We start from the raw sequence: 27,164 nt of genomic DNA on the forward strand, positions 1-27,164 counted from the left end.
AAGTTTGACAACTTGATCAAAACTTCAGCTTCCATAACGTAGAAATTGCTTAATTGCATTATTCAACCATAGGAAAATTAGAAAATGAAAATGCTAAAAATACTCATGACAGAATCTGTTCAGGATTGGAAGTAAACCATGATTGGCTGCTACCTATAGGAACCCAGAAGAATGTGGCCTTGCAGGTGTAAGGAAGAGACCTGAATTAGTTTAAAGTATTCTAATTTTCATGATTCTATGTATGAAAATCAAATTTCCATGAACAAATAGCACTTAGTTCTACAGTAGAAGTTAGGGTGGGGGAAGATGTAGAAAGATGATAGTTCATATTTTACACTATGTTTGGAGGAAAAATTTCTCCTACAAACCAGTTTTCATGAGAACATGTGAGAACCCTTCAAGAACTAATCCCATGTGTACCTTTTATCTGGCTTGGATGAAGGGTCATGCAAAAAATCAGGCTGTTTTGAAACTTATTTGGGCCCCAGTGAAAATCAAGGGCAGGGTGCCCTCTCGCTTTGGTTCCCTTTGCTGTGGCTCACCTAAATTTTGAATCAGGCTGATTTTTGGGCCTAGAGGTTTCATGAGGTAACACATCTGATGAATGGGCTAGATGTCATGCACACAATACGTGGGATGAGTTCTCATGGCAATTATTTACAGACTGGTTAATTGGAGATCATTACAAAAGAGAATATTGACATGTTCAGTTTAATCAAGAGAATATAAAAGTTCTAAGATGTTTCCTAATAGTCATGACTCATGATGCATGAGTATCCATAGAGTTGCAGTTAAGTTTCACACAAGTCCAACTTGAAAGTAATATATTGCAATTTAGTTTCCTGAGTCCAAGATACTCAGAACGAAGAACCAATCCGCCTTGCAATTGGGGTGAGAGTGTGAAGCAAGAACTGCATCAGGCAGGATCCTATTTCCCCATTTTTCTACTCCATATAGCAAGTGGGATAGGAACAACATTGAAAGCTGCCTTCTTCATTGTTCCCAACTGATTGGCAAATCTCCAAGCATAGGATCCATTGTTCCTAACCGATGTATATACCACATGCCTTGATGCATCAAGATCAAAACTTGATAATTTCCTTGTTCACAGAAGCACATAAACAACTTCTATTGAAAGTAGAAAGGATGTGAAACTAGTACCTGTTGGCTATATGGAATGATACAAATGACTGGAAATGGAACTTCAACCTGCCTTCTTCATCCTGTGCCTTGGCACCATGCTTGGCATCCATACCCCTGCCTCAGCGAAGAATAATGATAAGAGATGGACTGCCAACAGATGCTAGAGATGGAGGGACCACTTGGATATCTTCTATGTCTTCCCAAAGAAAAAAGAATTTTGTTTTATGTCCAAACAAGTTTGCATGAAACCCAATTATTCTTGCGGACAGAAAGAGACGGCCCTGCACAGAAGGAACCAAATAAACATGGTCAAGCATACCTGGTATCAACAGGAAGGATGTATGTATGAGTCATTAAAAAGAACATGGAGATATATGATCCTCAATATTAAGCATTTACGATACCATCAGGTTAGTAGTTTGTGTAAGTGGCACCTAATATTTCATGATCCAAACCATTGCTCTCATGGGCTGCCACAGTAGATGGACTGTTGCTAAAAATCCCCAGATGGAACAATCCTGGCCCGTCTATTGCTGACCTGAAAATAGACTGCTAAGAAGAAAAATATGGACATAGTCCATATTCAATTGAAAGAGCTTTTGGGACATGGCCCATTGAAGGAAGAGTCCATTGGATCAATGGATTTAATCACTGAAACATGGGCCTCACTTCTACAAGCTGAATACCCAAGGATACTAGGCATAACCCTGGGTTGTTTTCATTGTCATTGTCATCATTATCATCCTTCCTTTACCAAGGCTGCCCAAATTCATCAACCCTCCTTTACTGGGGCTGGGGTCTGTTTGTGAGATTGTTACCAGGCAGAGTTTAATCAGTAACATGATCCATAACACAAAAAGATAACAGCACCTGCATAGGCATTTTTCACTTCAATTGACAAGTCATTGATGAGGAATTCCTCTGGTGGAAGCCCAAATAGCTTCTAGAATGCTGAGTTTGTTTGCGGTGACCGCAAAATTATCTGTAAATATTTTCAAATGTTGATAAAATAAATGAGAAAAACAAGAGTAGAAAAATGAATGTGTAGCATGGGTAATAAGAATCCAAAAGCAAGAACAGTCATTCACCTTCTTCTTGACCTCCTCCATCTTTGTTATGTACTCTTTAACAATATCAGTACCTCTTGTATTGTTCAAAAAGATTCGTAAGTGCAACTTAGACTAGCATGCCTGAGCTAACTTTCCCTAAAGAGGAATCCATATATCTGCCAGTTCAACTAAATTAGATTTTACGAAATTGATTTCAGTGTGTCCGAGGGATGTTGCTTCATCGAAGGGCCACCAAAATCAACCACTTCCACATCCATCATAGACGGAGGCTCATCCATTGCATCAAATTCAAATATTTCTGCAAGCACAACAAAATTCGATAATAAAAATCCATACATGAGTAATTGGGATCATGAGTTGGTTGTCTATTCTACTAGGAACTTTCCAGCAAAAGTGCTGCTGCTGCTATCTTCTAGTAGCTAGGACTGCAATGGGCTAGCCTGGCTCTTCAGGATTCCTGGCAGAACTTTATGACTACAAATTGGACCAAGGCATGATACTTGGGCTCAAGGAATAAACAACCATGCCCATGACAATGTTTAACAACTTTTTCAATTGAAGCCTGTTCCAGGACTAGATGTGATTGGTGATAAACAGTAAGCCTGAACCTGAATTTCAAGTTTTGATAACAGTCTTTCCTGACCTCGGGTTGAACCACACATTCAATTGTCCCCTTGCCATATCCTAAGTGGCATCACAAACATGCTCAATACATTAACAATACAAATACAAAACAGAGAAATTACAATAGCTTACCATTCCATTGAGGATCTAGCATTTGGAACTTGATTGAGCTGGTTCTTGTTTTACCATTGCAGGTCAATATCACATATGGGTCTGAAAATCCAGTTGAATCCACAGCTGCTACGTTGGTTCCTTCAATCAAGGCAACAGTTAGCAACCACCCATCCATCTGTGCTTTGACTCCATGATCGCTGCCTAAAATTCAAGATGGCAATGATTCAAGTTATTTACTAGAAAGTATGCAACCATGTAAACTTAAAATTTGCAAGAGAAAAACATGTATATTTTTGTCAATCAGAGATGCTGCAGCTAAGAAAACCAAAATCTTGATGGCCCTGTGCAAGACAAAGAAAGTGGGTACAATTATTAAAAGCAAAAGCATGCTTAAGTTTTTTTTTTGTGTGTGTGTGTGTGTGTGTATTCTGAAACTCATCCATTTTTTAAAGAAAAATGTAGGATTAACATATCTAAAACTTGTCCATTTGTAACAATTCCCCTCAAAATAAACTCTTAGAGCTGGCATTTCAGCCAGGGAAATATATATTTAGGAAGTCAGGTATCATAATATATGCCTTCATGTGTGAGTATTAATATTGTGGTTGGTATGGTTAAGAAAAATGAATTCATTCCCAATCATACTTTACATAAACGCTCACAATAAATACTATCATGCACTGATATTAGAATCAAGAATCCTCATGGTAAGAGGAATTATAGCTCCATAATGCATCAGGTCATGCTTACCATTCTCGTGTGCTCAGTTCATAGAAGTCAGACCCATAGTGTGGAGATCTGGATCCCAGAAGGTTCATCTGACTGGCTCCAGCATAGACAAAGGACAACCTAAAATCCCCCAGATTGTAAGATCTTAGCCTTCCGAACCTTGGAAATTCCACCAAATTAATTTTTTTTCAACTCTTAAAGATAAGGATCTTCTCTAATCTTGAAGAGTTATTGGGGTATCACCCATCCATGATGGGGCCCATCAGATAAATTGCCACGGTGACGACCATGGGCTGCACGTGTATGGACAAGTAACAGGAACGTGTATATATCCTGACGCATCATGGCCCTACAATTCCTCCTACTACACAATACTCCCTTTTAACTAAGTGAAATAAAGCTTATCTGTAAGTAAAGGAGTTTACCTCTTTGCATTCTAGCCTGCATAAAGCGAGATATATTCTCTAGGACACGTTCACCTTGAAGAACCAAAACCCCACACACAACCACTTCCCCAATTGAGTCCAGCAAGTCTAATCCCTAAACTCGAGCCCTTGGATGGTGTTGGACATAGCTAGCATGATATGTGTGAAAACATACTATCTCATAAAAACAGCTGAGAGTACAGTAAAATTCCCGAAATACCTAATAGCCAGCTTCCAATCGGACTGCCGCACCATCTGCAGAGAAGCCAATATTTGCTCCTTATCAGTCCCAAGGTCTTTCGAATCAACGAGTTTTACATTCTGAGCTAACAATTTTGCAAACTGCTCGGAGCTGTCATTGAGATCTTGTCAGGCCCCACTTTTGATCATGCCTTTCATTATGGTGCTCTGTAGAAAATTACAAGATACATATTTATCATGCAAGATATATATGTTGGGCAAGTGATATTACAGGATACAGAAACAGAGATTTCAATGGCGCATCCGACCGCAACTGATTTCAGAAATAGAGAGAGAGAGAGAGAGAGAGAGAGAGAGAGAGACTAACCGTTATTCTCCTTCTTGCGGTGAAAGGGCATTTTGAAAACGCTAGCGAGAGAGAGAGAGGTTGGGAAACAGAGAGCAGGGAATGCGGCCGAGAGACAGGGAGAGGGTGAGGGACAGTGAGAGATCGAGAGATGGCGAGGGAGAGGCTGAGTGCGAGAGAGGCTGAGAGGGTGAGGGAGCTGGGAGATGGAGAGAGGGAGAAACGGGCGGACGCAAAAACCCTCGTTTTGAGAGGTACGTGGGCGAGAGAAAATGGCGGAATGAAATTTGGGGAGGGGCGCATGACGGATGACTCATGAGGACCGTGGGCTTTAAGACTGTGGGGCCCACCACGATGTATGTTATTTATCCAATCCGTCCATTAAATTTAAAATATTATTTTAAGGGTTGATGCAAAAAATGAGTCAGATTGAAGCAGTAATAAGACCACACAACATACTAACAATAGATATTTAATTTTTATGATTTCTTATTGTGTGGTCCACTTAGACCTTTAATCTTCATAACGTTTGGTCCAATCCACTAAAATTATATATCAGAATTTATGGATGGATTAGATCAAACATATATGTTTCAATGGGTCCCATGGAGCCCCTTAAGCATCATCAATATCTAATACAACTATGGTGAGATGTAGGCTTTAGGTACGAATCAATCAGGTTTCAGCTGCGGACTAAATCCGTAGCAAAATTACTACAGATTAGATCCGTAACTGAAGGCTTTCAAAGTTCGTGGCCTTTGCTTGATTTTTTGGTAGTGCTAACATTGCAGTTGATTTTTAAAAAAAATTAAAAAAATTTAAAAAAAAAAAAAAAGATGGGACTCCCTACATGGCTTAATGGTAGATGCATTTCAACACAGAAATCATTGAGATCGAAGACCCATGTGGGGTGCATGTGTGTGTAAAAAAAAAAAAAATGTAAGGATGTATTATAGCAAACGGTCTCTGACCATCTCAGATGACTACTATAAGACGGCTAAGGACTGTCTCTAATGTAGAGGGTCTCTGTCAGTCTTAGATAACTGCCTATAAGACAGCTAAGGACCGTCTTTTATTTCAGACGGACGATAACCGTCTTTTCTCCACAGTTACTGATGGATTTTGACCGTGTTAAATGATTTGTGGACGTTCAACATTTATAAGACGATTTTGGTTCATATTATAGACAGAGTTGTCTGAAATTTTAGAGACGGTTCATAGCCGTCACTAAACCAAGGGATTTTAGAGACGGTTCACAACCGTCTCAAAATTTGTCTTATTTTCCCCTTCTTCACGTAGTGTTAGAAGCTAGCCTTAATTTGGATAATAATCAAATCAAGAAAAGTCATGCAATTGCAAACTTCAATGACAAACCTAGAATGAAACACACAAACAGAAAACAGAGAAAATATCAGGTAAAATAATCACTCAAACGCCATTAGCATTTAAAGGAACATGAGAAAATAAAAAAGCGTACCCAGATAAGAACATTGAAAGTTAAGATAGAATCAAACATGAAGGGTTCACAAAAATAGAGGTTACAAGTATTTAAGCTAGAATCAAGCACCAAGGATTTGCAGCAGCATAGGTGCAAACCTTGACATACATACATACATACATATTGTGGGTCCTACAACCTACTTGGATGCCTAAACTTACAAAATAGATTGATATGGTAATTTGTGGGTACATTTAAAAATTGAATGTGAACCAGTGGTCAATTGCTCTTAATAGTCTTTTCTTTCTTATAAACATGGTTGCCTGATGATCAAACCAATCCGAATTTTGAGACAACGCATCTACAATATGGAACCTTTTTATGAACATATTGCATATAGTACACGAGTTCCATATCACCATGTGTGAAAGGAGCATAGAAAAGATTTTCTCACAGAAATGGACTTAACATTTCTCTTTTAGCTAGCTAGATTCCTATCATGGATTCACGAGTTCCATATCACCATGTGTGAAAGGAGCATAGAAAAGATTTTCTCACAGAAATGGACTTAACATTTCTCTTTTAGCTAGCTAGATTCCTATCATGGATTCACAGTTCATACCATTTTGGATTGAATTAGACTGTCGTACTGGTATATTCAACCAGGCAAACTCGAACTGTGAATCAAAATACAAATTCAAACTCGAAGCCAACTACTATAAGTAATTACAACCTGTTGTGAATTATGTGAGGTCCCTTTTACAACTCTGATTGGTTGATGGTAGACATTGACAAGGAGTACAAAATGGTTGGTTTAACTAAATCAGGTAATTGGACCCAGCTATTCATTATGAATTTAGTATAAGTGTTCATTTTCCAGGCTCTCGATCAACAACCACAATTAACCAATCAGGCTAACTGGAGGGCAGGGTTTAATATATGATGTATTATTTTGGTCTCACTTTCCATTTATTATCTTCCAATTCGGATGTTAGCGGAATAATGAAAGAAAGATAGCAAGGGTACTACAGATTGTCACAACCACCCATCCCCCAACCACCTGATCCTAGCGATCACGGAGAACCTCCGAAATGAATGGTTTGATCAAGTTTTTCTTAACTACCAATTTTGGCAGCTCCTGACCAATGGTCGTCCATCCCAATTATGGTTGTAAGGGAGGTCATTTGCAATCCATAATGGGCACTCCTAAGCCAAGTAACCCAACTGTCCATGGCATCCAAAATTGGGCCCACTGCCAATTACAAATTTGTATGAAGTCCTCACATGATTCTTCATATATGTAAACAAAAATAGTTCCTCATATACATATATAGGTAGGTTTACAATCTCTCATAGAATAACATTATAACAGAATCAACTGCCAAAATTACTATAAAAGAAAATGTTGATCATCCAAATCAGTTGAAAGCTTAATTAGGACCAGTGCAACCCATTGTAGCCCCCAAACCTCCATTCGGCTTCAGCACAATAAGCTTGTCAAGAAGTTTCTTAGTCTCGGAAAGATCTGCATTTTCACTGATTGTCGCAGCATTTCCCAAAATACTTCTGCCAAATTATTAATATCATAAGAATAATGCAATAAAGAACTAAAAGATTTTTCTTTACTATTGATAACTAAAAATTGCATTTCCACTCATCAGATTTTGTTTCCATTAGTGTATATTTCAATTAAATATAGGAAACATGAAACCAAGAGTTCACCTTAGGAGCTAGTGCTAACTATCATAAGGAATGATGACTTCATATGTTGGAGTAGTTGGGTCTTACTTCATTTAATTTGTTGCACTTCTCCGCTATAATGTAACAAGGCAGAAAGAAAAATCAAGTGATGAACTTACAAGATCTGGAGAAATTGACAAAGTTCGATTCGTTCTACCTTAGATAATGAGACAAGAGATTCATGAATCCAGATTTCTCATTTTCATTGCAAAAAGAGAAAAAGAAAAAGAAAAAAAAAAGACATGAAATCTTGTCTTGTTGAGCCATTTCATCAAATAGTTAGCATGCATGAAATTTGAAAGAGCGACAGAAGTAGATAGAGAGAGGAAGAGATTAAACCTGCGGAGAGGAGCCTCAAATTCCTTCGATTTTAAGCAATGCCACAAAAATCTGAAAGGGGCTTTCGAATGGTGCGTCTTTCCTTCGGGTGGCTACTGCAATGGAGATCCAAGTAAAAAGTTTACACGAGGGAGATAAAAGAGATGTGGGAGATGTGTTGGGCAGAGAGAGAGGGAGGCAAATGAGAGAGATGGAGCAAGTGAGAGAGAGGAGAGAGGAGAGAGGAAAAGGGAGATCAGGAGAGAGAAAGAGAAGGAAAGATTAGAGAGGGAAAAGGATATCGGGAGAGAGAAAGAGAGGGAAAGAGGAGAATTGGGAGCAGAGATTGGGAGAGAGGGAAAGAGGGACCGGAATGGGGGGGGGGGGGAGAGAGAGAGAGAGAGAGAGAGAGAGAGCAAATGAGGGGGCCTGTTAGGGTTACTATTATAATTGGGGCCCTTTGCAGGCATTGCATGTTGGGCACCGGAAAAAATGTGCCGGCAATGCCACACTTTGTTGTAGTGGTAGTTGTTCACAACCCCAAGTGTAGGGTTGCGATGTAGTAATAATCTCAGTAAGACCGAGGTCAAATCCACAGGGACTAATCTTGTGTGTATTCTGAAAGTAATTAAGAATAGAACTTGACAAAGATATAAATCTAAATCTGGAATAATAGGAAGTAATTATGAATAATTTAATTAAAATGTAAGAATTCAAAGGTAGGAACTAGGGTGCCCAGGGATCCACTTGCAGCTATTAGGATGTTTCCTTATTTGATTCACGGAACACAATTGGAATTGGAGTCTTATCCTATCCAATTGAAAGATATATCAATAAAATCAATCTAAACTTTCATTGACCTAATTCCCAACGGATGAGAGTTGTTTGGATTGGAAGTGATTTCATCATTTAACCATGCCATGAGATAATGGCAAACAACAGGATATATCAATCCAACAACCAAATGTAGAAGAATTGTGAAGGTTAGAAGAGATTCCATCACCCAACCATGCCCAAGGAACGATGGTGAACAATAAGATTTACTATCTTCACAATCTCAAATCAAGAAAAGAATATGCTCAAAGCTATTACAGGTCTATTGTAATTTGAGTCATAATAAACCATTAAAAACTGAAAGTATTCCTTAATATCAAATTAGAATTAAAGAAGTTCAACAAGAACAAGAATCAAATAAGAAAAACATCCCAATCATGCTATAAGCTTCACCCCTTAGCCCTAGCTAAGGGATTTAACCAACCATAGACATGATTGGATCTAAAATCCTCAAAGAAAGTATTAAAAACTAAGAAGAAATGAAGAAGAGACTCTTGGATGATGGCTCCACCCATTTGCTCTGCTCCTCTAAACCCTAGAGATCTCAAAAAGTCTGTAGGAAACTCATATTTATAGCCTAGTTCGTGTAAGATCGAAAAATCGCCTCAAATTTACGCATTCCATGTAAATTCTGCGTAACTCTTCGATGTCATCGAATTGCTTTCGATGTTATCGAAAACCACATCCAATTTGTCCAGCAACCAAACTTTATTTTTCTGTAATTCTTTGATTTCATCTAACAGTCTTCAATGTTATCGAAGACTTGCTTCAATGTCATTGAAACTAGTTCGATGTCATCGAAAACTGCATCCAATTTGTCCAGAAACCAAACTTGATTTTTCTGTAATTCTTTGATGTCATTTAACAGTGTTTGATGTCATCGAAGACTGGCTTCGATGTCATCAAAACTAGTTCGATGTCATCTAAGCTCAGATCCTGCGAATTTCTGCACTTCCTTTTTCACTTGGTTTTCTTGACTCTTAGGGTCTTGAAATCTTCAATCTTGCTCTCCAAAGGTCTATTCTTTGCCTTGATAATTCTTGAGTATCAAATCTATGCTTTTAACGTTCTTTTCAATCCAAGGTCTTAAATCACCTTGCAAAACAAACATGTATAAAATATACCATTAAGCATTATCATGTTAATAAAACCAAGATAAATGGGGAAAATATGCAATATTTGAGTCTCAACACACTCCCCAACTAGCATTTTGTTAGTCCCGATCAAAACATGCGCGAAGTACTTCTCACTTCTCAATGTTCAAATCCTTTTTGAAATCAATCCTTTGTGTAATCAAGTATGAATGAGTAGAATTAAGGTGAGAAAGTGGGATTTCTGAAAACCTAGAGCTGAATCATACAAGCAATCAATCAAATACGTTCTTTATCAATTAAATCAGAGCATAAGTTCATATATCACATTTTTCAATGTGCTTAGTGAAAGTCAACTTACTTCTCATAAGAATACTATCGTTTTATAATGTTAGCCATATTCATCATATCAAGAGTAGTTTAAAAATTCAAGTACTGATTCCGAACTTGTCCCCTTCTCTTTTTTTTTAGTTTTTTTGATTTTATATCGATGGTCAATTTTTTTGTTATTAATTCTTTTTCAGATCATTTTCAGAATTTTTCATTCGTTTTCGAACTCTTTCTATTCTTTTCATCATACATGACTTTTTTGTCGATCTCACTATTTTTTAACTGGCTTTTCATCTTTTAAGGTGGATAAAATTCTCCGGACTGAATTCTCAGCGTCTATCAATGATGCATATATTACCAATTAGAAATTCTAGCATACTCTCAAAAAGTAAATTTAATGTGTTTTGTGGTTTAGATTAACATGATGTTCAAACTTCCTCTTAATCAATTGAGTGTAAGAACCGTAGGTTATAAATTACTTAGTTGATCAAACTTCAACAATTCAAAATTCAATCTTTATCTTATCATACTCAAAACATTCTTAATTACACAAATTATTGCTTTCCAAACAAGTTTGAATTTGAAAAATTGAAGAATTTCAAAATTTTTGCTCATAAACTAAGAAAACACCGATTAGTTTACCTAATACACACCCCCAACCTAAAATCTACATCATCCTCAATGTAAAAAAAGGAAACATGTAATGCATATGAGGCAATGAAAAGAAAGGGAGTAATGATGGAAAGATAGTACCTGAAGGAAATTTGAAGCTTTTCCATGAATTTTAGCATGAAGTGGGTTAGCACAAAATAAAACTAAACAAACTGAAAGCAAACTACCCTAGTCCTAAATCTGATGAAAGTAATAAATATAAACCTAACTATACCTTGAAAGTTCTATGTTGATAAATCCTAAGTATTGTCAAATTTTGGTGTGACAAACCAATTTAAGTTTGTATCTTGTGCATCTATTCACATTGAATCTTCAACGTTCATTCTGTTCGTGCTGAATCTATCTTACTGATATCTACGATGAACTTACCGAGATCTTCAAACTAGAAGAAAGTGAAGACTTTCATATATTGAGTGAAGATAGAGTTTTCAAGAACATTGCGGTTCAAGATTTGGAATCAGAAAAGACCAAGAACTCAAGACCTAGTTGAAGATTATGTTTGGTATGTCAAGTTAAAGCTTTGAAGATCGCAAGAATTAAAGCTACTGAAGTGATCGATAGATTAAGTGTTCATATGTTCTATCTCACAACTAAGGTATGATTGACCAAGATTGACCTTAGATCATGATTAGATCATTTCATACTTTCATTCGGTCATTTTGAGCATTTTATAAGTGTAAAATTCTGTTCTTTTGACTAGCCCTATCACTGGCTCGACCAGTCTTAGTATTTCCTCGACCAGTCTAGGATTTGTTATAAATTTTTAAAATTTTTTTTTTGGTTTACGACCAGTGCTAGAAACTGCTCGACCAGTCGTGCAGTGCTCGACTCGTTTTCTAACGAGTAATCTGAACTCACACAACCAGTCATATGGTGTCCATGACCAGTCGAGCAGGCCACTCGACCAGTCGTGGTACCCACAAGGTCAGTTGTGCAGCTGAAAAATTATATCGCTAGAATTTTTGAAAATCTGTTTGGATAAGGCTAGTTGTGCGAACCGATTTCTCACCAATAAATAGTACTCGAATTTTAGAGTTTTCTATTCAATTCTTATCATTCTTAAACAATCACTCTGAGATTATTTTGAATACATTCTAAGCTATTTTGTGCATATTTTAGATTCTTTAAAGTAGCTCTTGTAATTTTATTTTGAATCTCTATTCCATTCTCATTTTGAAAAGGAATATTTTCTTTACCCTTTCTTGAGATCAAAATCAATATAAAGCCCTTACTGGTTTAATTAAAAATCATCTAGACTTGGAACCCTATACACTTGTGAGACTAAACGTTGAACATCTACGTCGTCATCAAGTTGGTTCTACCGGGCTGCTTCAGAATCTTCATACAGATAAGTATTTTGCTTTTTCTATAATTCAATTCCTTTTTGGTTGTGAGATTGTTCCATAAAATCTTCATTTTTAGTTTATCTGAGGTGATCCAGAAAACTTAGAGCGATGGGTTTTTTGAATTGTGTAAGCCCATCTAAAGACACAATTGTGAAGGTTTTAGGTGAACCTTGAAAAACCTATTTTGATTAGTGAACGCTAATATCCCTAGGAAGTGGATATTAGGAGTGGAGTAGTTGTGTGGCTGTTGTTTAACAGTTGGTGTACACAGAAGCGAACCACTATAATTCTTTGTGTTTAGTGGATGTGTGGTTTATTTCTTTATCTTTTATGGTGTAAGATTGTGAGATGTATTTGTGGATGTGAATGTTGTAATCTTTATATTTTAACATTGTGTGGTGAATGTTGTAATAGATTAGTTTCTATTTCTTTCATATCTTCTTGAGTTTGAGTTTTTAATACTCACCTACATTCTAGTAAGGTTGTCCTGCCATAAGCCATTGGTTTTTGGTGTTAGGTTGTCCTTAGAACCAAGTTTGTATCAACCTCTCAATACTTGATTTTTAAGGTTGTTATTTCCTTTGGTTATTTGCAGTTCATTTAGCTATCTGTTGTTTATATTCCACTTATTATTTTTTATTTGGCATAGTCCTATTCACCCCCCCTCTAGGACATATTGCTCGGCTGTTTCAAGTGGTATTAGAGCCTAATTGCTTATTTATTTGGATTTAATTCCTGAGCTAACTGATCTGAGCTTTTAAGATGTCAAAATTTGATAGCCTTTCTATCACTAGGCCTCCACCTTTTGATGGCTCTAATTATGCTTATCGGAAAGCCAGAATGAGAATATTCTTGAGGTCCCTTGATGAGAATATGTGGTATGCCACAGTAACTAAATGGACTCCACTTACTATTGAAGTTCTGGGCCTTGATGGAAATAAAATTCTAAAAGTTGCTCCCTATAGCACTTGGACCACTCTTCAGAGAACTGAGAGTAGTGCTAATGCTAAGGCTTTAAATACAATTACTTGTGCACTATTACCAGATGAATTCAAGAGAATTATATCTTGTGATATTGTGAAACAAGCCTAGGATATCTTAAAAATGACACATGAAGGTATGACTACTATCAAGAAATTTATACTACAAATCCTCACCACTAGGTTTGAGGAAATACATATGGAAGAAAGTGAAACATTCATAGACTTCTATACTAAGTTGAATGACATAGTCAACTCTATGTGGGGTCTTAGAGATAACATCCTAGAAAGCAAAGTCTGTGTAAAGATACTATCCTAACTACCTAAAAGGTTCAATTCAAAAGTCATGGCCATTCAAGAACTTCATGATACAGACCATATGCAGGTTAAAGAACTGGTTGGTTCTTTATAAACATACGAGATAAACTTTAAAGCTCCGAAAGGTAAATCTATCGCCCTTAAATCTTCTAAAAGTATTTCTCGTGAAAATAATAATTTTGATTTAGAAACTTCTGAAGATGATATGGCCCTTTTAGCTAAAAAGTTTTATAAGAATTTCAAAAGTAAAAGGAGGGTTGATGTTAAAAAACCTACTAAAAAGAAAAGATCAAGATCTAAAATTTGGAAATCTTTAAAAGATATCCAATGCTACAACTGCCATGAATATGGGCATCTAGCGAATAAATGTCCTAAAAAGGACAAACTTAAAAAGAAAGGTATGTTGGCTACGTGGGATAATCTTCTTCCTCTGAAGCCTCTTCTGAGTCAGAATATTCTGAAACCGAGTCGAGTAATGATGTTAAAGCCCTAATGACTCTAGCCAAGTTCACTTTCTCAGATAATGATACAACCAGTGAAGAAAATCTAGGAAGTGATCATGAGAATGAAGAAGATCTTCATGATGCTTATGATGCCCTATACAGGAAAAGTTGTAAAAAAACTGTTAAATTAAAACTTTAGAAAGAAAAGTTTTTAAAATTGAAAGAGAATTTTAATAATCTAGTTTTGGAACAATCACAACTTTCAGTTTGCTTTGAAAAAACTAAGCGTGACTTAGATTTCAAAACGTCCTAAGTTGAAAACTTAAAATCTGAAAATAAAAACCTAAAACTAGAAGTCTCTTCACTTTTGAGTTTGAAGGACACATGGAGGTATGCCCATGGTGACCCTAAATTAGAAAAACTCCTATTTGGATCTAAAAAATATGGTGATCGATCCGGATTGGGCTATGATAAAAATATACCTTCCAAATATAAGAATACTCCTCTTAAATTTGTTAAAGGAGAGTCTTCTAACTCAAAAGGGAAAAGTCTGAATCAAAATATTTCTAAAATGACTAAAACTTTTTAGTACTTAAATTCTAAAAAGAACCATAACAACTATAAAAATCAGAACTGTAAACCTTTAGCTGAGAAAATTGTAGACTTGCTTAAGAAGCTCTTAAAATCTAACTCAGTAGGTAGGACGTATAACAATTATAATCAGAAGAAGACCAACTATGCTCCTAAACCCAAAATTGTAATGAAATGGGTCCCTAAGGTTGCTTGTTTGGTTGCCCACACCGCATTCAAAGCCACGAGCCATTCAAAGTGGTACCTGGATAGTGGTTGCTCTAGACAATGACAGGTGACAAAAGTCTGTTCACCAGTCTTAAAGACATGACTGATGGTTAGTCACATTCGATGATGGTAGCAACTACAAAATTGTTGGCCAAGGTACAGTTCAACTCCCTAACCTCCCTCTATTTGAGAATGTTTTATATGTAGAAGGTTTGAAACATAATTTATTAAGCATTTCTTAAATTTGTGATAATAATCACAGTGTAAGATTTTCAAACCAAAAGTGTAAAATCTTAAATAAGAATAGTTCTGTAATATTAACTGGTCATAGAACTTCTGAGAACTGCTATATAATTAGTAACTCAAGCTCATCTAAGCTATCATGTTACATGGTTCATACCGATGAGATCGAACTATGGCATAAGCACCTAGGACATGTACACTACTGCAACTTGTATAGATTGAGCAAAAGTGAATTGGTAAGAGGTCTACCCAAAATAAAGAAAATGGATAAGATATGTGGTGAGTGCTAGATGGGTAAACAAACCAGGAGTGTTCACAAAAAGATAAACTCTAATGCCACTTTTAAACCACTCGAACTTCTCCACATGGATCTTATTGGACTAACTAAAATGGAGAGTCGAGGTGGCAAGAAGTATATTCTAGTCATTGTAGATGACTTTACCAGGTATACTTGGGTAGTTTTTGAAAGTGCCCTAGTTTGTCAATTAGCGTGAATGTTGAGTTAGTTAGACTGCAGAGCCTCATAGGAAGATCAAATCAAAGCGTCTGTCTCAACCGGATGTGTGCAAGCTCACCACAGTTAAATCTAAGCCTCACATCCCATGTCCTAAAACACCAGGTATATAAAACCCATAAAAGAAACTAGAATATCATAGGGTTTTTAAGTTAAGAAAACTTTTTCAAAATAAGAAAGTTCTCTAAGTTTTCTTGCTTTGTCGATTTTATCGATACACTTCTCGATAGAATTGACCTGTACTGTTGATGTCCTCGATGCTTAAACGATATCATCGAAATGAGGACAAAATATGTCCAGCAAACACATATATCTCTAGACGAATTTATCCATGTATCGATATACTTATCGATATCATCGATATTTGAATCTCGAGTCCATCAAAGTTGACTCGATAATATCGACAGACAGATATCTGGCGCCCTTGTTTTTACTTAAGAAAATCATATGTGCATCGATATATCGAAGCCATTATCGATACCATCGAAGTTTAAATCTCGATGACATCAGAGGGCTCTCGATATTATCGGTCATGTGCGCCTAATCTTCCAGCAATTATTTCAGGGTTGTTTATCAGTAATCGAGGGACACTCGATAGAATCGATATTCAAATAATGATGATATCGGTATGGTTTCGATGGCATCGAACAGGGACAGAAACTATCCAGCATGCTTAAACGAAAATCTATTGGATTTATCGATGCCTCGACACATCTATCGATATCATCGACATTCAAATTCCGATGATCTTAAAGGTCCCTCGATCATTCTTGTAAACCTAAAATATTTCAAAGCAAGTCTCTCTCATTTTCAAATGTCGAGGAATCGAACCTCATATCGATGGAATCGGAGTTTGAATTCCGATGACATCGATATGTGTTTCGATTCCCTCGACCAGCAGACAATTGGTTTCAAAAGCATATGACATATGAGTTTGTGTCATCGAGCAGACCATCGATGCTATCAAGAGTATACGCTCGATGATATCAAACTCTGTCATAAATATGACCATTTTATATCCGTTGGAACCTTTTGCCTATATAAAGAGAGCTTGTCTATTGTTGCTGGTAGAGAAAGAAGAGAGTGCTTTTGAGTGTTTTACCTTAGATCATATACCCAAAGCCCTTTCTCTCAGGGAAGTTCATCCTCCAATCCACCCTCATCATTGATATTTAATAGAGTGCATTGGGGAATGAACTTCCATATTCAAGGATCCTTCATCTACTACCTTAATAGCAAATCATTAAGCTGGGATGCCTTAAATGCGTAATCGGAATCACTCTATCTTCCTAATAGGAAAATATTTTATAGAGTAGGATTCTGTCTTAACCTTGACCCAACCCCAAGCCTTGTATTGGTACATCATCTGAGTTGTAGATTAAGGAAGTCGAAGATTCTTCATCAACAAGGAGGAGAACTTCGTCAATGTGCTGAATGAGACTCATCCACTTATTTGTAAGTTATTAGAGTCCAGAGGACACTTGTGATCATTCCTTTTTAGGATTGGGTCTAAGGTATTTCTCACCCTTGCAAGCCCTCGTAGGAGGCTTCTGGCAGGAGTGTCTGTAGTGGGTGCGTTGTGTTGACCCTTACTCTATGGAGAGCATAAACAGTTAGGATCTTACGGAAGATCCTTAGCCAGTGTGCCTAAAAGTGGGTGCTATGTGTTGACCCTTGCTCGTGAGATCATAAACAGAGGTTTCTTGTGTGGATCCTTGGCCAGTGTGCCTAAAACCCGGGTGCTATGCGTTGACCCTTACTCAGGGAGCATAAACAGTCAGCTTAAGTGTAGGTTGTAAAGGTTGAAGGTGAACTTAATTTAAAACCTTAGGTTTGAGGTGAACCGCTGTGAAACCTCCTTAGTGAAATCTGGTACACTCAAGGGTTGGGTGCGGTTACCGGGAGTAGAGTAGATAAGTAGTCGAACCACTATAAAAATGATTGTGTTTGAGATTGTTATTCTTTTGATTGTGTGATTTACTTTAATACTTTCATATCTGAGATCACACCTCACACACATACACAATCATATCTATCATAAATTAGTTTGCATATTGTTCATTTCTTGAATAGTTTATGATCGGATCCTTTACAGGGCTTGGAAGCCAGTAAAGTTACTTTTGAGTAATTCTGATAAGTATCGTCTGTTAGGATTAGTGTAATAGGATTTTTAATAAATCATAAAAACCTTAAAAGGTCCTATTCACTCCCCTCTAGGACATATTGGCATATTCCTACTTCAACTAAAGCGGTCCTCACCGCAATTTCAATTGGTATCAGAGCAAGTCTCTCTTTAAGGGCTTCACTGCCTAGAGAGTGATCTTGACTGAAGTTGGAATATGGCCAAAGGAGAGGGCTCATCGGTCACTAGACCTCCAGTGTTTGATGGATCAAATTATGCACATTGAAAGGCTAGGATGTACTACTTTCTGAGATCTTTGAATCATGATGTTTGGGATATAGTTGAAAGTGGATATGTGCCACCATCTGAACAAGTTGTACTTGACAGTGGCACAACCATCACAAAACCCAAACTGAAAGAAAAGTGGACGACATTCAATAAAGAAAAACAGACTGCTGAAGCTAAATCTATGAACGTCATCTACTATGCCATGTCCCAAGATATATTCAATCAAATAAGTACGTGTGGGACATCCAAAGAAGCATGGGATCTATTGGAAACAACCCATGAAGGCACAAGCACTGTGAAGAGATCTAAACTGCAACTCCTAACTTCATAGTTTGAAAGTCTCAGAATGGAAGAGCATGAGACCTTTATGGAGTTTTTCACTAAGCTGAATATCATTTGCAACTCCATGGGTGGTTTGGGAGAAAAAGTTCCAGTTCCTAAAATCTGTAGGAAAATACTGAGATCACTGTCGGAACGGTTTAATCCCAAAGTAACAACCATTGAAGAGTGTAGGAATATTGATGAAATGAAAGTAGAAGAACTGGTAGGTTCCCTACAAAATTTTGAACTGCACTTCAAACAAACCCAAAAATCCAAAACTACTGTCCTAAAAACTTCAAGGAAAATAACAAATGAGGACAGTGGAAGTGAAAAAGATGATGAAGATGAGGAAGTGGCTTTGTTGGCACAACGATTCAGGAAATTCTTTCAGAAGAATCGTGGTCGTCCCTCCAAAGGTAGAAAGGTGGACAACAAACCCTCTGCAGGAAAATTTGGTAGAAAGACCAAAGAACCACAATGCTATGCCTGTTAGAAGTATGGATACCCATCTACTAAATGCTCAAATAGAAAAACTAAGGGCAAGGCTATGACTGCCACATGGGATGATACAGAAGAGTCAAACTCAGAATCTAGTGACTTAGAGAGTGATGGAGACCAAAAATCCTTGAAAATTCTTATGGTCTCCTCTACTCCAATCATTCCCAATGAATTTGAAATGAGAAAGAACAGCAAGCTACTGAATCATTTCCATCAGATAATGAGGAAACTGAAAAGGAAGAAGAAGAAGAAGAAAAACAAAACAAGTTACAAGATGCTTACAATCAACTTTGTATTCATAGCATCAACATTCTTAAAAGACTTGGAATGTCTGAAAATAAGGAACTGCTGCAAAAAGATCTGGACAAAACATTGGGAATTAATTCACATCTAATTAATGATCTACAACAATATTATTCAGATAATGACAAGTTGGAAAGAATCAACCTATCCCTAAAAGCTAACTCATCAAAGCTTACCAAAGAAATTGACTTATTAGAAGATGAAAATAGGCATCTCCAGAATGAGAATCACACACTTTGGTTTGACTTAGAGAAATCCATAAAATTTGCTGAAATAAACTATAAATTTTCCCAGAGTGGTGAAAAGCTCGAAAAATTTTTAAGGATGGGAAGACAAGGAAGAGACAAGAGTGGCCTAGGGTATGATAAAACTAAAACAAGAACTAGAAATGCAGCATCAATAACTGAAAAATCGGCTGCTTGAGGTAGTAATATGAAAAATACTCCAGCTTGTCATTTATGTAGTGATTTGGGTCATTATAAGTTTGAATGCTTGACACCTAGAAGGACTTCACATAGCTCTGGTCAAAATCATATTGGTAAGTTCAAACTGATCAGAGAAATACAGAATGTCAAAAATCTACCTAGGAGAAACACTCATCCATCACCACTTAAAATGAAAGATAGGATGAAGGGATCATTGGATCAAGTGGGAGAGATAACCTTGAAAACTAAATCTACCACAGTAAAGAATTCTGTCTCAAAATGGATAGTAAAAGAAAAACTGAATTGTCTAAACTCTATACCTTGATATATCAAGCATGAAAAGACAAGTCTAGGTCATGCATCTAGATCTAGATATTTGCTGAAATGATGCAATTTTTACTGAGCTTTTAAAGATATATCTGAGGTTTCTCACCTCAATCCTTTTGTATATAAACATTTTAAATGTTTATAATTTTGTTGTATATTGTTGATTCATAGATACACTAAAGGTATACATGAAGGGATGTCTGAATGCTAAGTATTGAAAGAACTCAACTTCGATATAACTGTTACATGCATTTTTGATAAAATTGATAAACAATTGATATCATCGATATCTCTTCAGAATTTGAAAAGGCACACGAGTGAGGATGATATCGAAGACAGTCTTGATAACAACGGGGGAGTTACCTCGATATCATCGAAATAAGGATCGATGATATCGACAGATGCTGCACGATATAAGTCGGTGGAGCACGAAAAGGGGGTTTTTTGTCTTAAGGGTTTCTTTTCTTCTTCCCTACTCGATTCTCTCGACCAGACCACTCGGACCCTCGACGGACTACCCCAATCATTCAACAAAACCGGTAATACATTTCTATACATCAAGAGTCCATTTTTTTTGGTATTTCCATTTTTGTTGGGTTTTTGTCCTCTTTCCCAAATCCTTCAAACCCTCTTTTGTCCATATGGGAAAAGACAAAGGAAAAGCATTCGGACAAGGGGAATCTTTGAGATCCGCCCGACAAAAAGTCCTCGCTCCAAAAGGAATGGTAAGGACCCCGGAATGTGGGACCCCCACAAGGCAACGCATGAGACATGGTGGGTCCTAGTCTGAAGCCCAAGCACCTCTACCGGTTCAGGTTGATCCAGTCTTAACTAAGTTCACTGGAAGAAAGGTTATTCCTAAAAGAAAAAGTTGACAGAAGTTGTCTGATTCCATATAACCTGGAACCTCTATCGGTTGCTATAGATTGGTTACCTGTTCTTGATTTTGGTGGACCATGTCATCTTGAATGGACACGCAATTTTCTCACTGCCTGTCACTCGCTCGTGTTTGATCCTCCTTCTATCATGGTGTCTATTGATGGTGATGATATACTGATCACTCCTGCTACAATCGCAAACATCCTAGGGTTGGAAATGTCACCTGATGATCTCCCTGAAATGGACCTCGAACATCCTGAAATTCGGTCCAAGGTTACTAAATACCTCTATCATGATAGGGACATTCCTTGGTACCAAGGAAATGCATTGAAATCTAAGTTCATGGAACCAAGATTTCAGGTCCTGCACGGTATCTTCACCACAAACATTTATCAAAGAAGTACCAACCAGTCCAATCTCATTGGATTCATGGCCCTAATAGTGTACTCAATAGCCAACGGGACAAAAATCTGCCTCCCGACTTTGATAGTACATCAGTTGGTTTATGCTATTCATACATCCAAGGATCTTCACCTGCCTTATATCTGGATCATAAACAGGGTATGTGACGCCATCGGCTTCCCAACAACCAATGATCCGGAACTTCCTCTCCAAACCTTCACCAAAAGAAACATTCGAAGGATGGACTTGAAATTTCATAAGTATCCCGAGGATCCAGAGGAGGGCATTCACAAAGAAGTAGCTGGAGGTGAAGGAGGTGCTCGTGACGCTCCCATGGAAGGGACTGAGACGGTCAGAGAAGAAGCTTCTGGACCTCATCATGCTCCATTAACATCTGCTCATGGACATGCTAAACGCTTTAAGCTCCACCAGGATCGGATTGGATCAATTCAGAGGGATGTCCACTCGGTGTACGAGAGGCTTATTGTATTGGAACGGCTGGTCTAAGGAGTACAGCAGATAGTCTAACAATTGGTTGAGATAATCACCTGCTGTCGAGATGATACTACGCCATCTACCTCTGCTCCTCTGCCGTAGTACAGGATTCTGATCGCTATCACATTCGCACACACTTATTTCTGCGTATGAGCACTAGTATCTTTTTAGGTGCTCTATGCTCTCATGAATGAATGTGATAGCCTCTTGACAGTTTGAAATCTTTTTTTGTATATGTCCCGGTGTGGGTTCGTTACTATTACTTATTTCTGGGTGCTCTTAAATGGGCGTGGTAATTTTTGTTGGGATAACTGTTAATCTACTGCTGTCTGTGGTAGTATGTCTTTTGGATATTTGGATATGGCTGTTATAATTCACTATTTTTATTGCCATGATTATATCTCATAGGTCCCCTGGTTTATTTAGTTTCTGACATATAACATGCATGTGATGTTTTTTATCATGAGTTTATCTTCTTCGATCACTGCTCTATGTGATCTGCTATGCATAGATAGTTACTACAAATGATATCTGATTAATCAACTGTTTGACCATTATACATCTATCTAATATATGCATATTCCATGAATATTGGTTCGCCCACATGTCTTTAAACTTCAGTCAATATCAACTGCTATATCCTTGTCAATGACTAGAAAAAAGAGAGAGAACGATTCAAACACCCTGAATGGAAAATTGTATATCTGCTTGAATGGTGCTGCAGGTGTTAGGGGGAGTAGCTGCACTAAGCAAGGGGGAGTTTTGCAGTTAGGAGGAGCAGCTTCTGGATGTGTTGTGTATATGTCATTATTAGCATTGTACAATTGTGTAAAGAACATGTACACACAATTTAGGATGTCAATATAGAAGCTGGTCTAGGGTATTTTGGTATTTTGTCACGTAATTGATAAAGGGGGAGATTAAAAGTGCCCTGGTTTGTCAATTAGCGTGAGTGTTGAGTCAGCTGGACTGCAGAGCCTCATAAGAAGATCAAATCAAAGCGTCTGTCTCAACTGGATGTGTGCGAGCTCGCCACAGGTAAATCTAAGCCTCACATCCCATGTCCCAAAACACCAGGTATATAGAATCCTTAAAACAAACTAGAATATCATAGGGTTTTTAAGTTAAGAAAACTTTTTCAAAATCAGAAAATTCTTTAAGTTTTCTTGCTTTATTGATTTTATCGATGCACTTCTCGATAGAATTGACCTGTGCTATCTATGTCCTCGATGCTTAAACAATATCATCGAAATGAGGATAAAATACGTCCAACAAACACATATATCTCTGGACAGATTTATCAATGTATCGATATACCTATCGATATCATCGATATTTGAATCTTGAGTCCATCGAAGTTGTCTTGATAATATCGATAGACAGATATCCGGTGCCTGTATTTTACTTAAGAAAATCACATGTGCATCGCTATATCGAAGCCATTATCGATACCATCGAAGTTCAAATCTCGATGATATCGGATGGCTCTCGATATTATCGGTCATGGACGCCTAATCTTCTAGCTATTATTTTAGGGTTGTTTATCTATGATCGAGGGACACTTGATAGAATTGATATTCAAATATTGATAATATCGGTACGATTTTGATGGCATCGAACAGGGAAAAAAACTATCTAGCAAGCTTAAACGAAAATTCCTTGGATTTATCGATGCCTCGACACATTTATCGATATCATCAACATTCAAATTCTGATGACCTCGAAGGTCCCTCGATCATTCTTGTAAACCTGAAATATTTCAAAGAAAGTCTCTCTCATTTTCAAATGTCGAGGAATTAAACCTCGCAACCATGGAATCAGAGTTCGAAATCCGATGACATCGATATGTGTTTCGATTCCCTCGACCAGCTGGTAATTGGTTTCAAAAGCGTATGACATTTGAGTTTGTGTCATCGAGCGGACCGTCGATGCTATCGAGAGTATACGCTCGATGATATAGATCCCGCTCGATGATATCGAACTCTGTCATAAATGTGACCGTTTTATATCCGTTGGAACCTTTTGAACCTTTTGCCTATATAAAGAGAGCTTGTCTATTGTTATTGGTAGAGAAAGAAGAGAGTGCTTTTGAGTGTTTTACCTTAAATCATATACCCAAAGCCCTTTCTCTTAAGGAAGTTCATCCTCCAATCCACCCTCATCATTGATATTCAATAGAGTGGATTGGGGAATGAACTTCCACATTCAAGGATCCTCCAACTACTACCTTAATGGCAAATCATTAAGCTGGGATGCCTTGAATGCATAATCGGAATCACTCTATCTTTCTTATAGGAAAACATTTTATAGAGTAGGATTTCGTCTTAACCTTGACCCAACCCGAAGCCTCGTATTGGTACATCATCTGAGTTGCGGATCAAGGAAGTCGAAGATTCTTCATCAACAAGGAGGAAAACTTCGTCAATGTACTGAATGTGACTCATCCACTTATTTGTAAGTTATTAGAGTCCAGAGGACACTTGAGATTATTCCTTTTTAGGATTGGGTCTAAGGTGTTTCCCACCCTTGCAAGCCCTCGTAGGAGGCCTCCGGCGGGAGTGTACGTAGTGGGTGCGTTGTGTTGACACTTGCTCTATGGAGAGCATAAACAGTTAGGGTCTTATGGAAGATCCTTGGCCAGTGTGCCTAAAAGTGGGTGCTATATGTTGACCCTTGCTCGTGAGAGCATAAACAGAGGTTCCTTGTGTGGATCCTTAGCCAGTGTGCCTAAAACCCGGGTGCTATGTGTTGACCCTTACTCAGGGAGCATAAACAGTCAGCCTCAGTGTAGATTGTAAAGGTTCAAGGTGAACCTGATTTAAAACTTTAGGTTTGAGGTGAACCACTGTGAAACCTCCTTAGTGAAATTCGGTACACTCAAGGGTTAAGTGCAGTTACCGGGAGTGGAGTAGACAAGTAGTCGAACCACTATAAAAATGACTGTGTTTGAGATTTTTATTCTTTTGGTTGTGTGATTTACTTTAATACTTTCATATCTGAGATCACACCTCACACACATACATAGTCATATCCATCATAAATTAGTTTGCATATTGTTCATTTCTTGAATAGTTTGTGGTTGGATCCTTTACCGGGCTTGGAAGCCAGTAGAATTACTTTTGAGTAATCCTGATAAGTATTGTCTGTTAGGATTAGTATAATAGGATTTTTAATAAATTATAAAAACTTTAAAAAGTCCTATTCACCCCCCTCTACGACATATTGGCATATTCCTACTTTAACTAAAGCGGTCCTCACTGCAATTTCAGTCTTCTTAAGAGAGAAATCTTAAACTCTTGAGAAGTAAAGAGGGTACTTAAACATATTCATAATGAAAAAGAGTTACAAGTCACTAAGATCCGTAGTGATCATGGTTCTGAGTTTGAAAATAGCAGTTTTGAGAAATTTTGTAGTGACCAAGGAATATCACATGAATAACCTGCTCCCAAAACACCACAACAAAATGGGATAATGGAAATAAAAAATTAGGTGCTTCAAGAAATGGCAAATGTAATGTTAAATAGTTTGAAGCTTCCTAAAAATCTCTTAGCTGATGCCGTAAATACTGCTTGTTATGTAATTAATCATGTTTATATTAGAAAATCTAATAATAAAATAGCTTAGGAGATGTGGTTTGATAAGAAGCCTTCTGTCAAATACTTTTGAGTTTTCGGCAGTAAATGCTATATCTTGCGTGACCGAGAACATCTGGGAAAATTTGACACCAAAAGTGATGAAGGGATATTTTTAGGTTATGCTCTGAATAGTCGAGCATATCGGGTACTTAATAAGAGGACCGGTGTAATACAAGAATCTATTAATGTGGTCATTGATGATCATTTAAATACACCTATCTCAAGTTTAAAAGATGATGAGGTTCTTCTAATTGATAAACCAGACTCTTTATCTAATCAAAATAACACTGAACTACGAACAAATAAAGATCATCCTACTAATCAAATCCTTGAAAATCTCCTTACTTATGTACGCACTCGTAAATAAATAGAAGATATGTGTAACTACGTGTGCTTTACATCTCAGATGGAACCTGCTAATGTAAAAGAAGCCCTTACTGATGAAAACTGGATTGTAGCTATGCAAGATGAGCTCAATCAGTTTGTAAGAAATGATGTTTGGTATTTAGTTCCAAGACCAACTGATAAACATATTATCGGAACAAAATGAATTTTTAAGAATAAATCTGATGAACTTGGTAACATAATTAGAAACAAGGCTAGGCTAGTTGTAAAAGGGTACGCTCAAATTGAAGGTATTGATTTTGATGAAACCTTTGCCCCAGTGGCTCATCTTGAATCAATCAGACTGTTTATATCCATTGCGTGTTTTAAAAAATTTAAAATATATCAAATGGATGTTAAGAGTGCATTTTTAAATGATGATTTGCATGAAGAAGTATATGTTGAACAACCAAAGGGTTTTGAAGACCCTAAGCATGCTAATCATGTTTATCGCCTAAAAAAGGTACTCTATGGTTTGAAACAGACTCCTAGGGCATGGTATGAGAAATCAACTAAATTATTGTTAAGTCATGAGTTTGTTACGGGGAGTGTTGATAAAACATTATTTGTTAAGAAACATAAAGATCATATTTTAATTGTACAAATCTATGTTAACGACATTATCTATGGATCTACCTGTGCTAACATAACTGTTGAGTTTGCAGATCTTATGAAGTCCAAATTCAAAATATGCTTGGTTGGAGAATGAAATTATTTCTTAGGGTTGCAAGTCAAACAGCTTCCTAATGGATTCTTCATCTCTTAAACCAAGTATGTTCTGAACTTAGTTGAAAGGTTCAGATTTGAGAGTGGAAATAATTTTGATACTCCAATGAGTACCACTATGAAACTCTCTAAGGATTCAACAGGTAAGAGTGGATCCTAAGTTGTATCGCAATATGATAGGAAGTTTACTCTATTTAACTGCGAGTCGACCTGATATTGCTTTTAGCGTTGAAATTTGTGTCAGATATCAATCGGACCCTAAAGAGTATCACTTGATTGCAGTTAAGCGATATGCTGCTAGTTCAGCTAATCTTGGTCTCTAGTATCCACATGATACTAGTGTACAATTAGCTGGTTACACAGATGCTAATTGGGTTGGTAACATTGATGATCGTAAATTGACCAGCGATGGTTGTTTATATGTCAGGAACTGTCTAGTTTCCTAACTAAGTAAGAAATAAAGTTTTGTATCTCTCTCCACTGCTGAGGCTGAATATATTCCTACATGTAATGCATGTACGCAGCTTGTATGGATGAAGAGATTGCTAAGCGATTACGGAATTGAGCAAAAATCTATGATGTTATATTTTGATAACACAAGCACAATTAATATTTTTAAAAATTCTATTCAGCATTCACGAA

The 27,164-nt window shown here is 37.2% G+C and overlaps 1 pseudogene; it reads right to left on the reverse strand.

The window, feature by feature from the left end:
• Nucleotides 1-928: 928 nt before the first annotated feature.
• Nucleotides 929-20,964, reverse strand: LOC131254282 (C2 and GRAM domain-containing protein At1g03370-like; annotated as a pseudogene).
• Nucleotides 20,965-27,164: the final 6,200 nt, after the last annotated feature.

The sequence above is a fragment of the Magnolia sinica genome, chromosome 8 (assembly GCF_029962835.1).
Source record: "Magnolia sinica isolate HGM2019 chromosome 8, MsV1, whole genome shotgun sequence".
Classification (NCBI taxonomy): domain Eukaryota; kingdom Viridiplantae; phylum Streptophyta; class Magnoliopsida; order Magnoliales; family Magnoliaceae; genus Magnolia; species Magnolia sinica.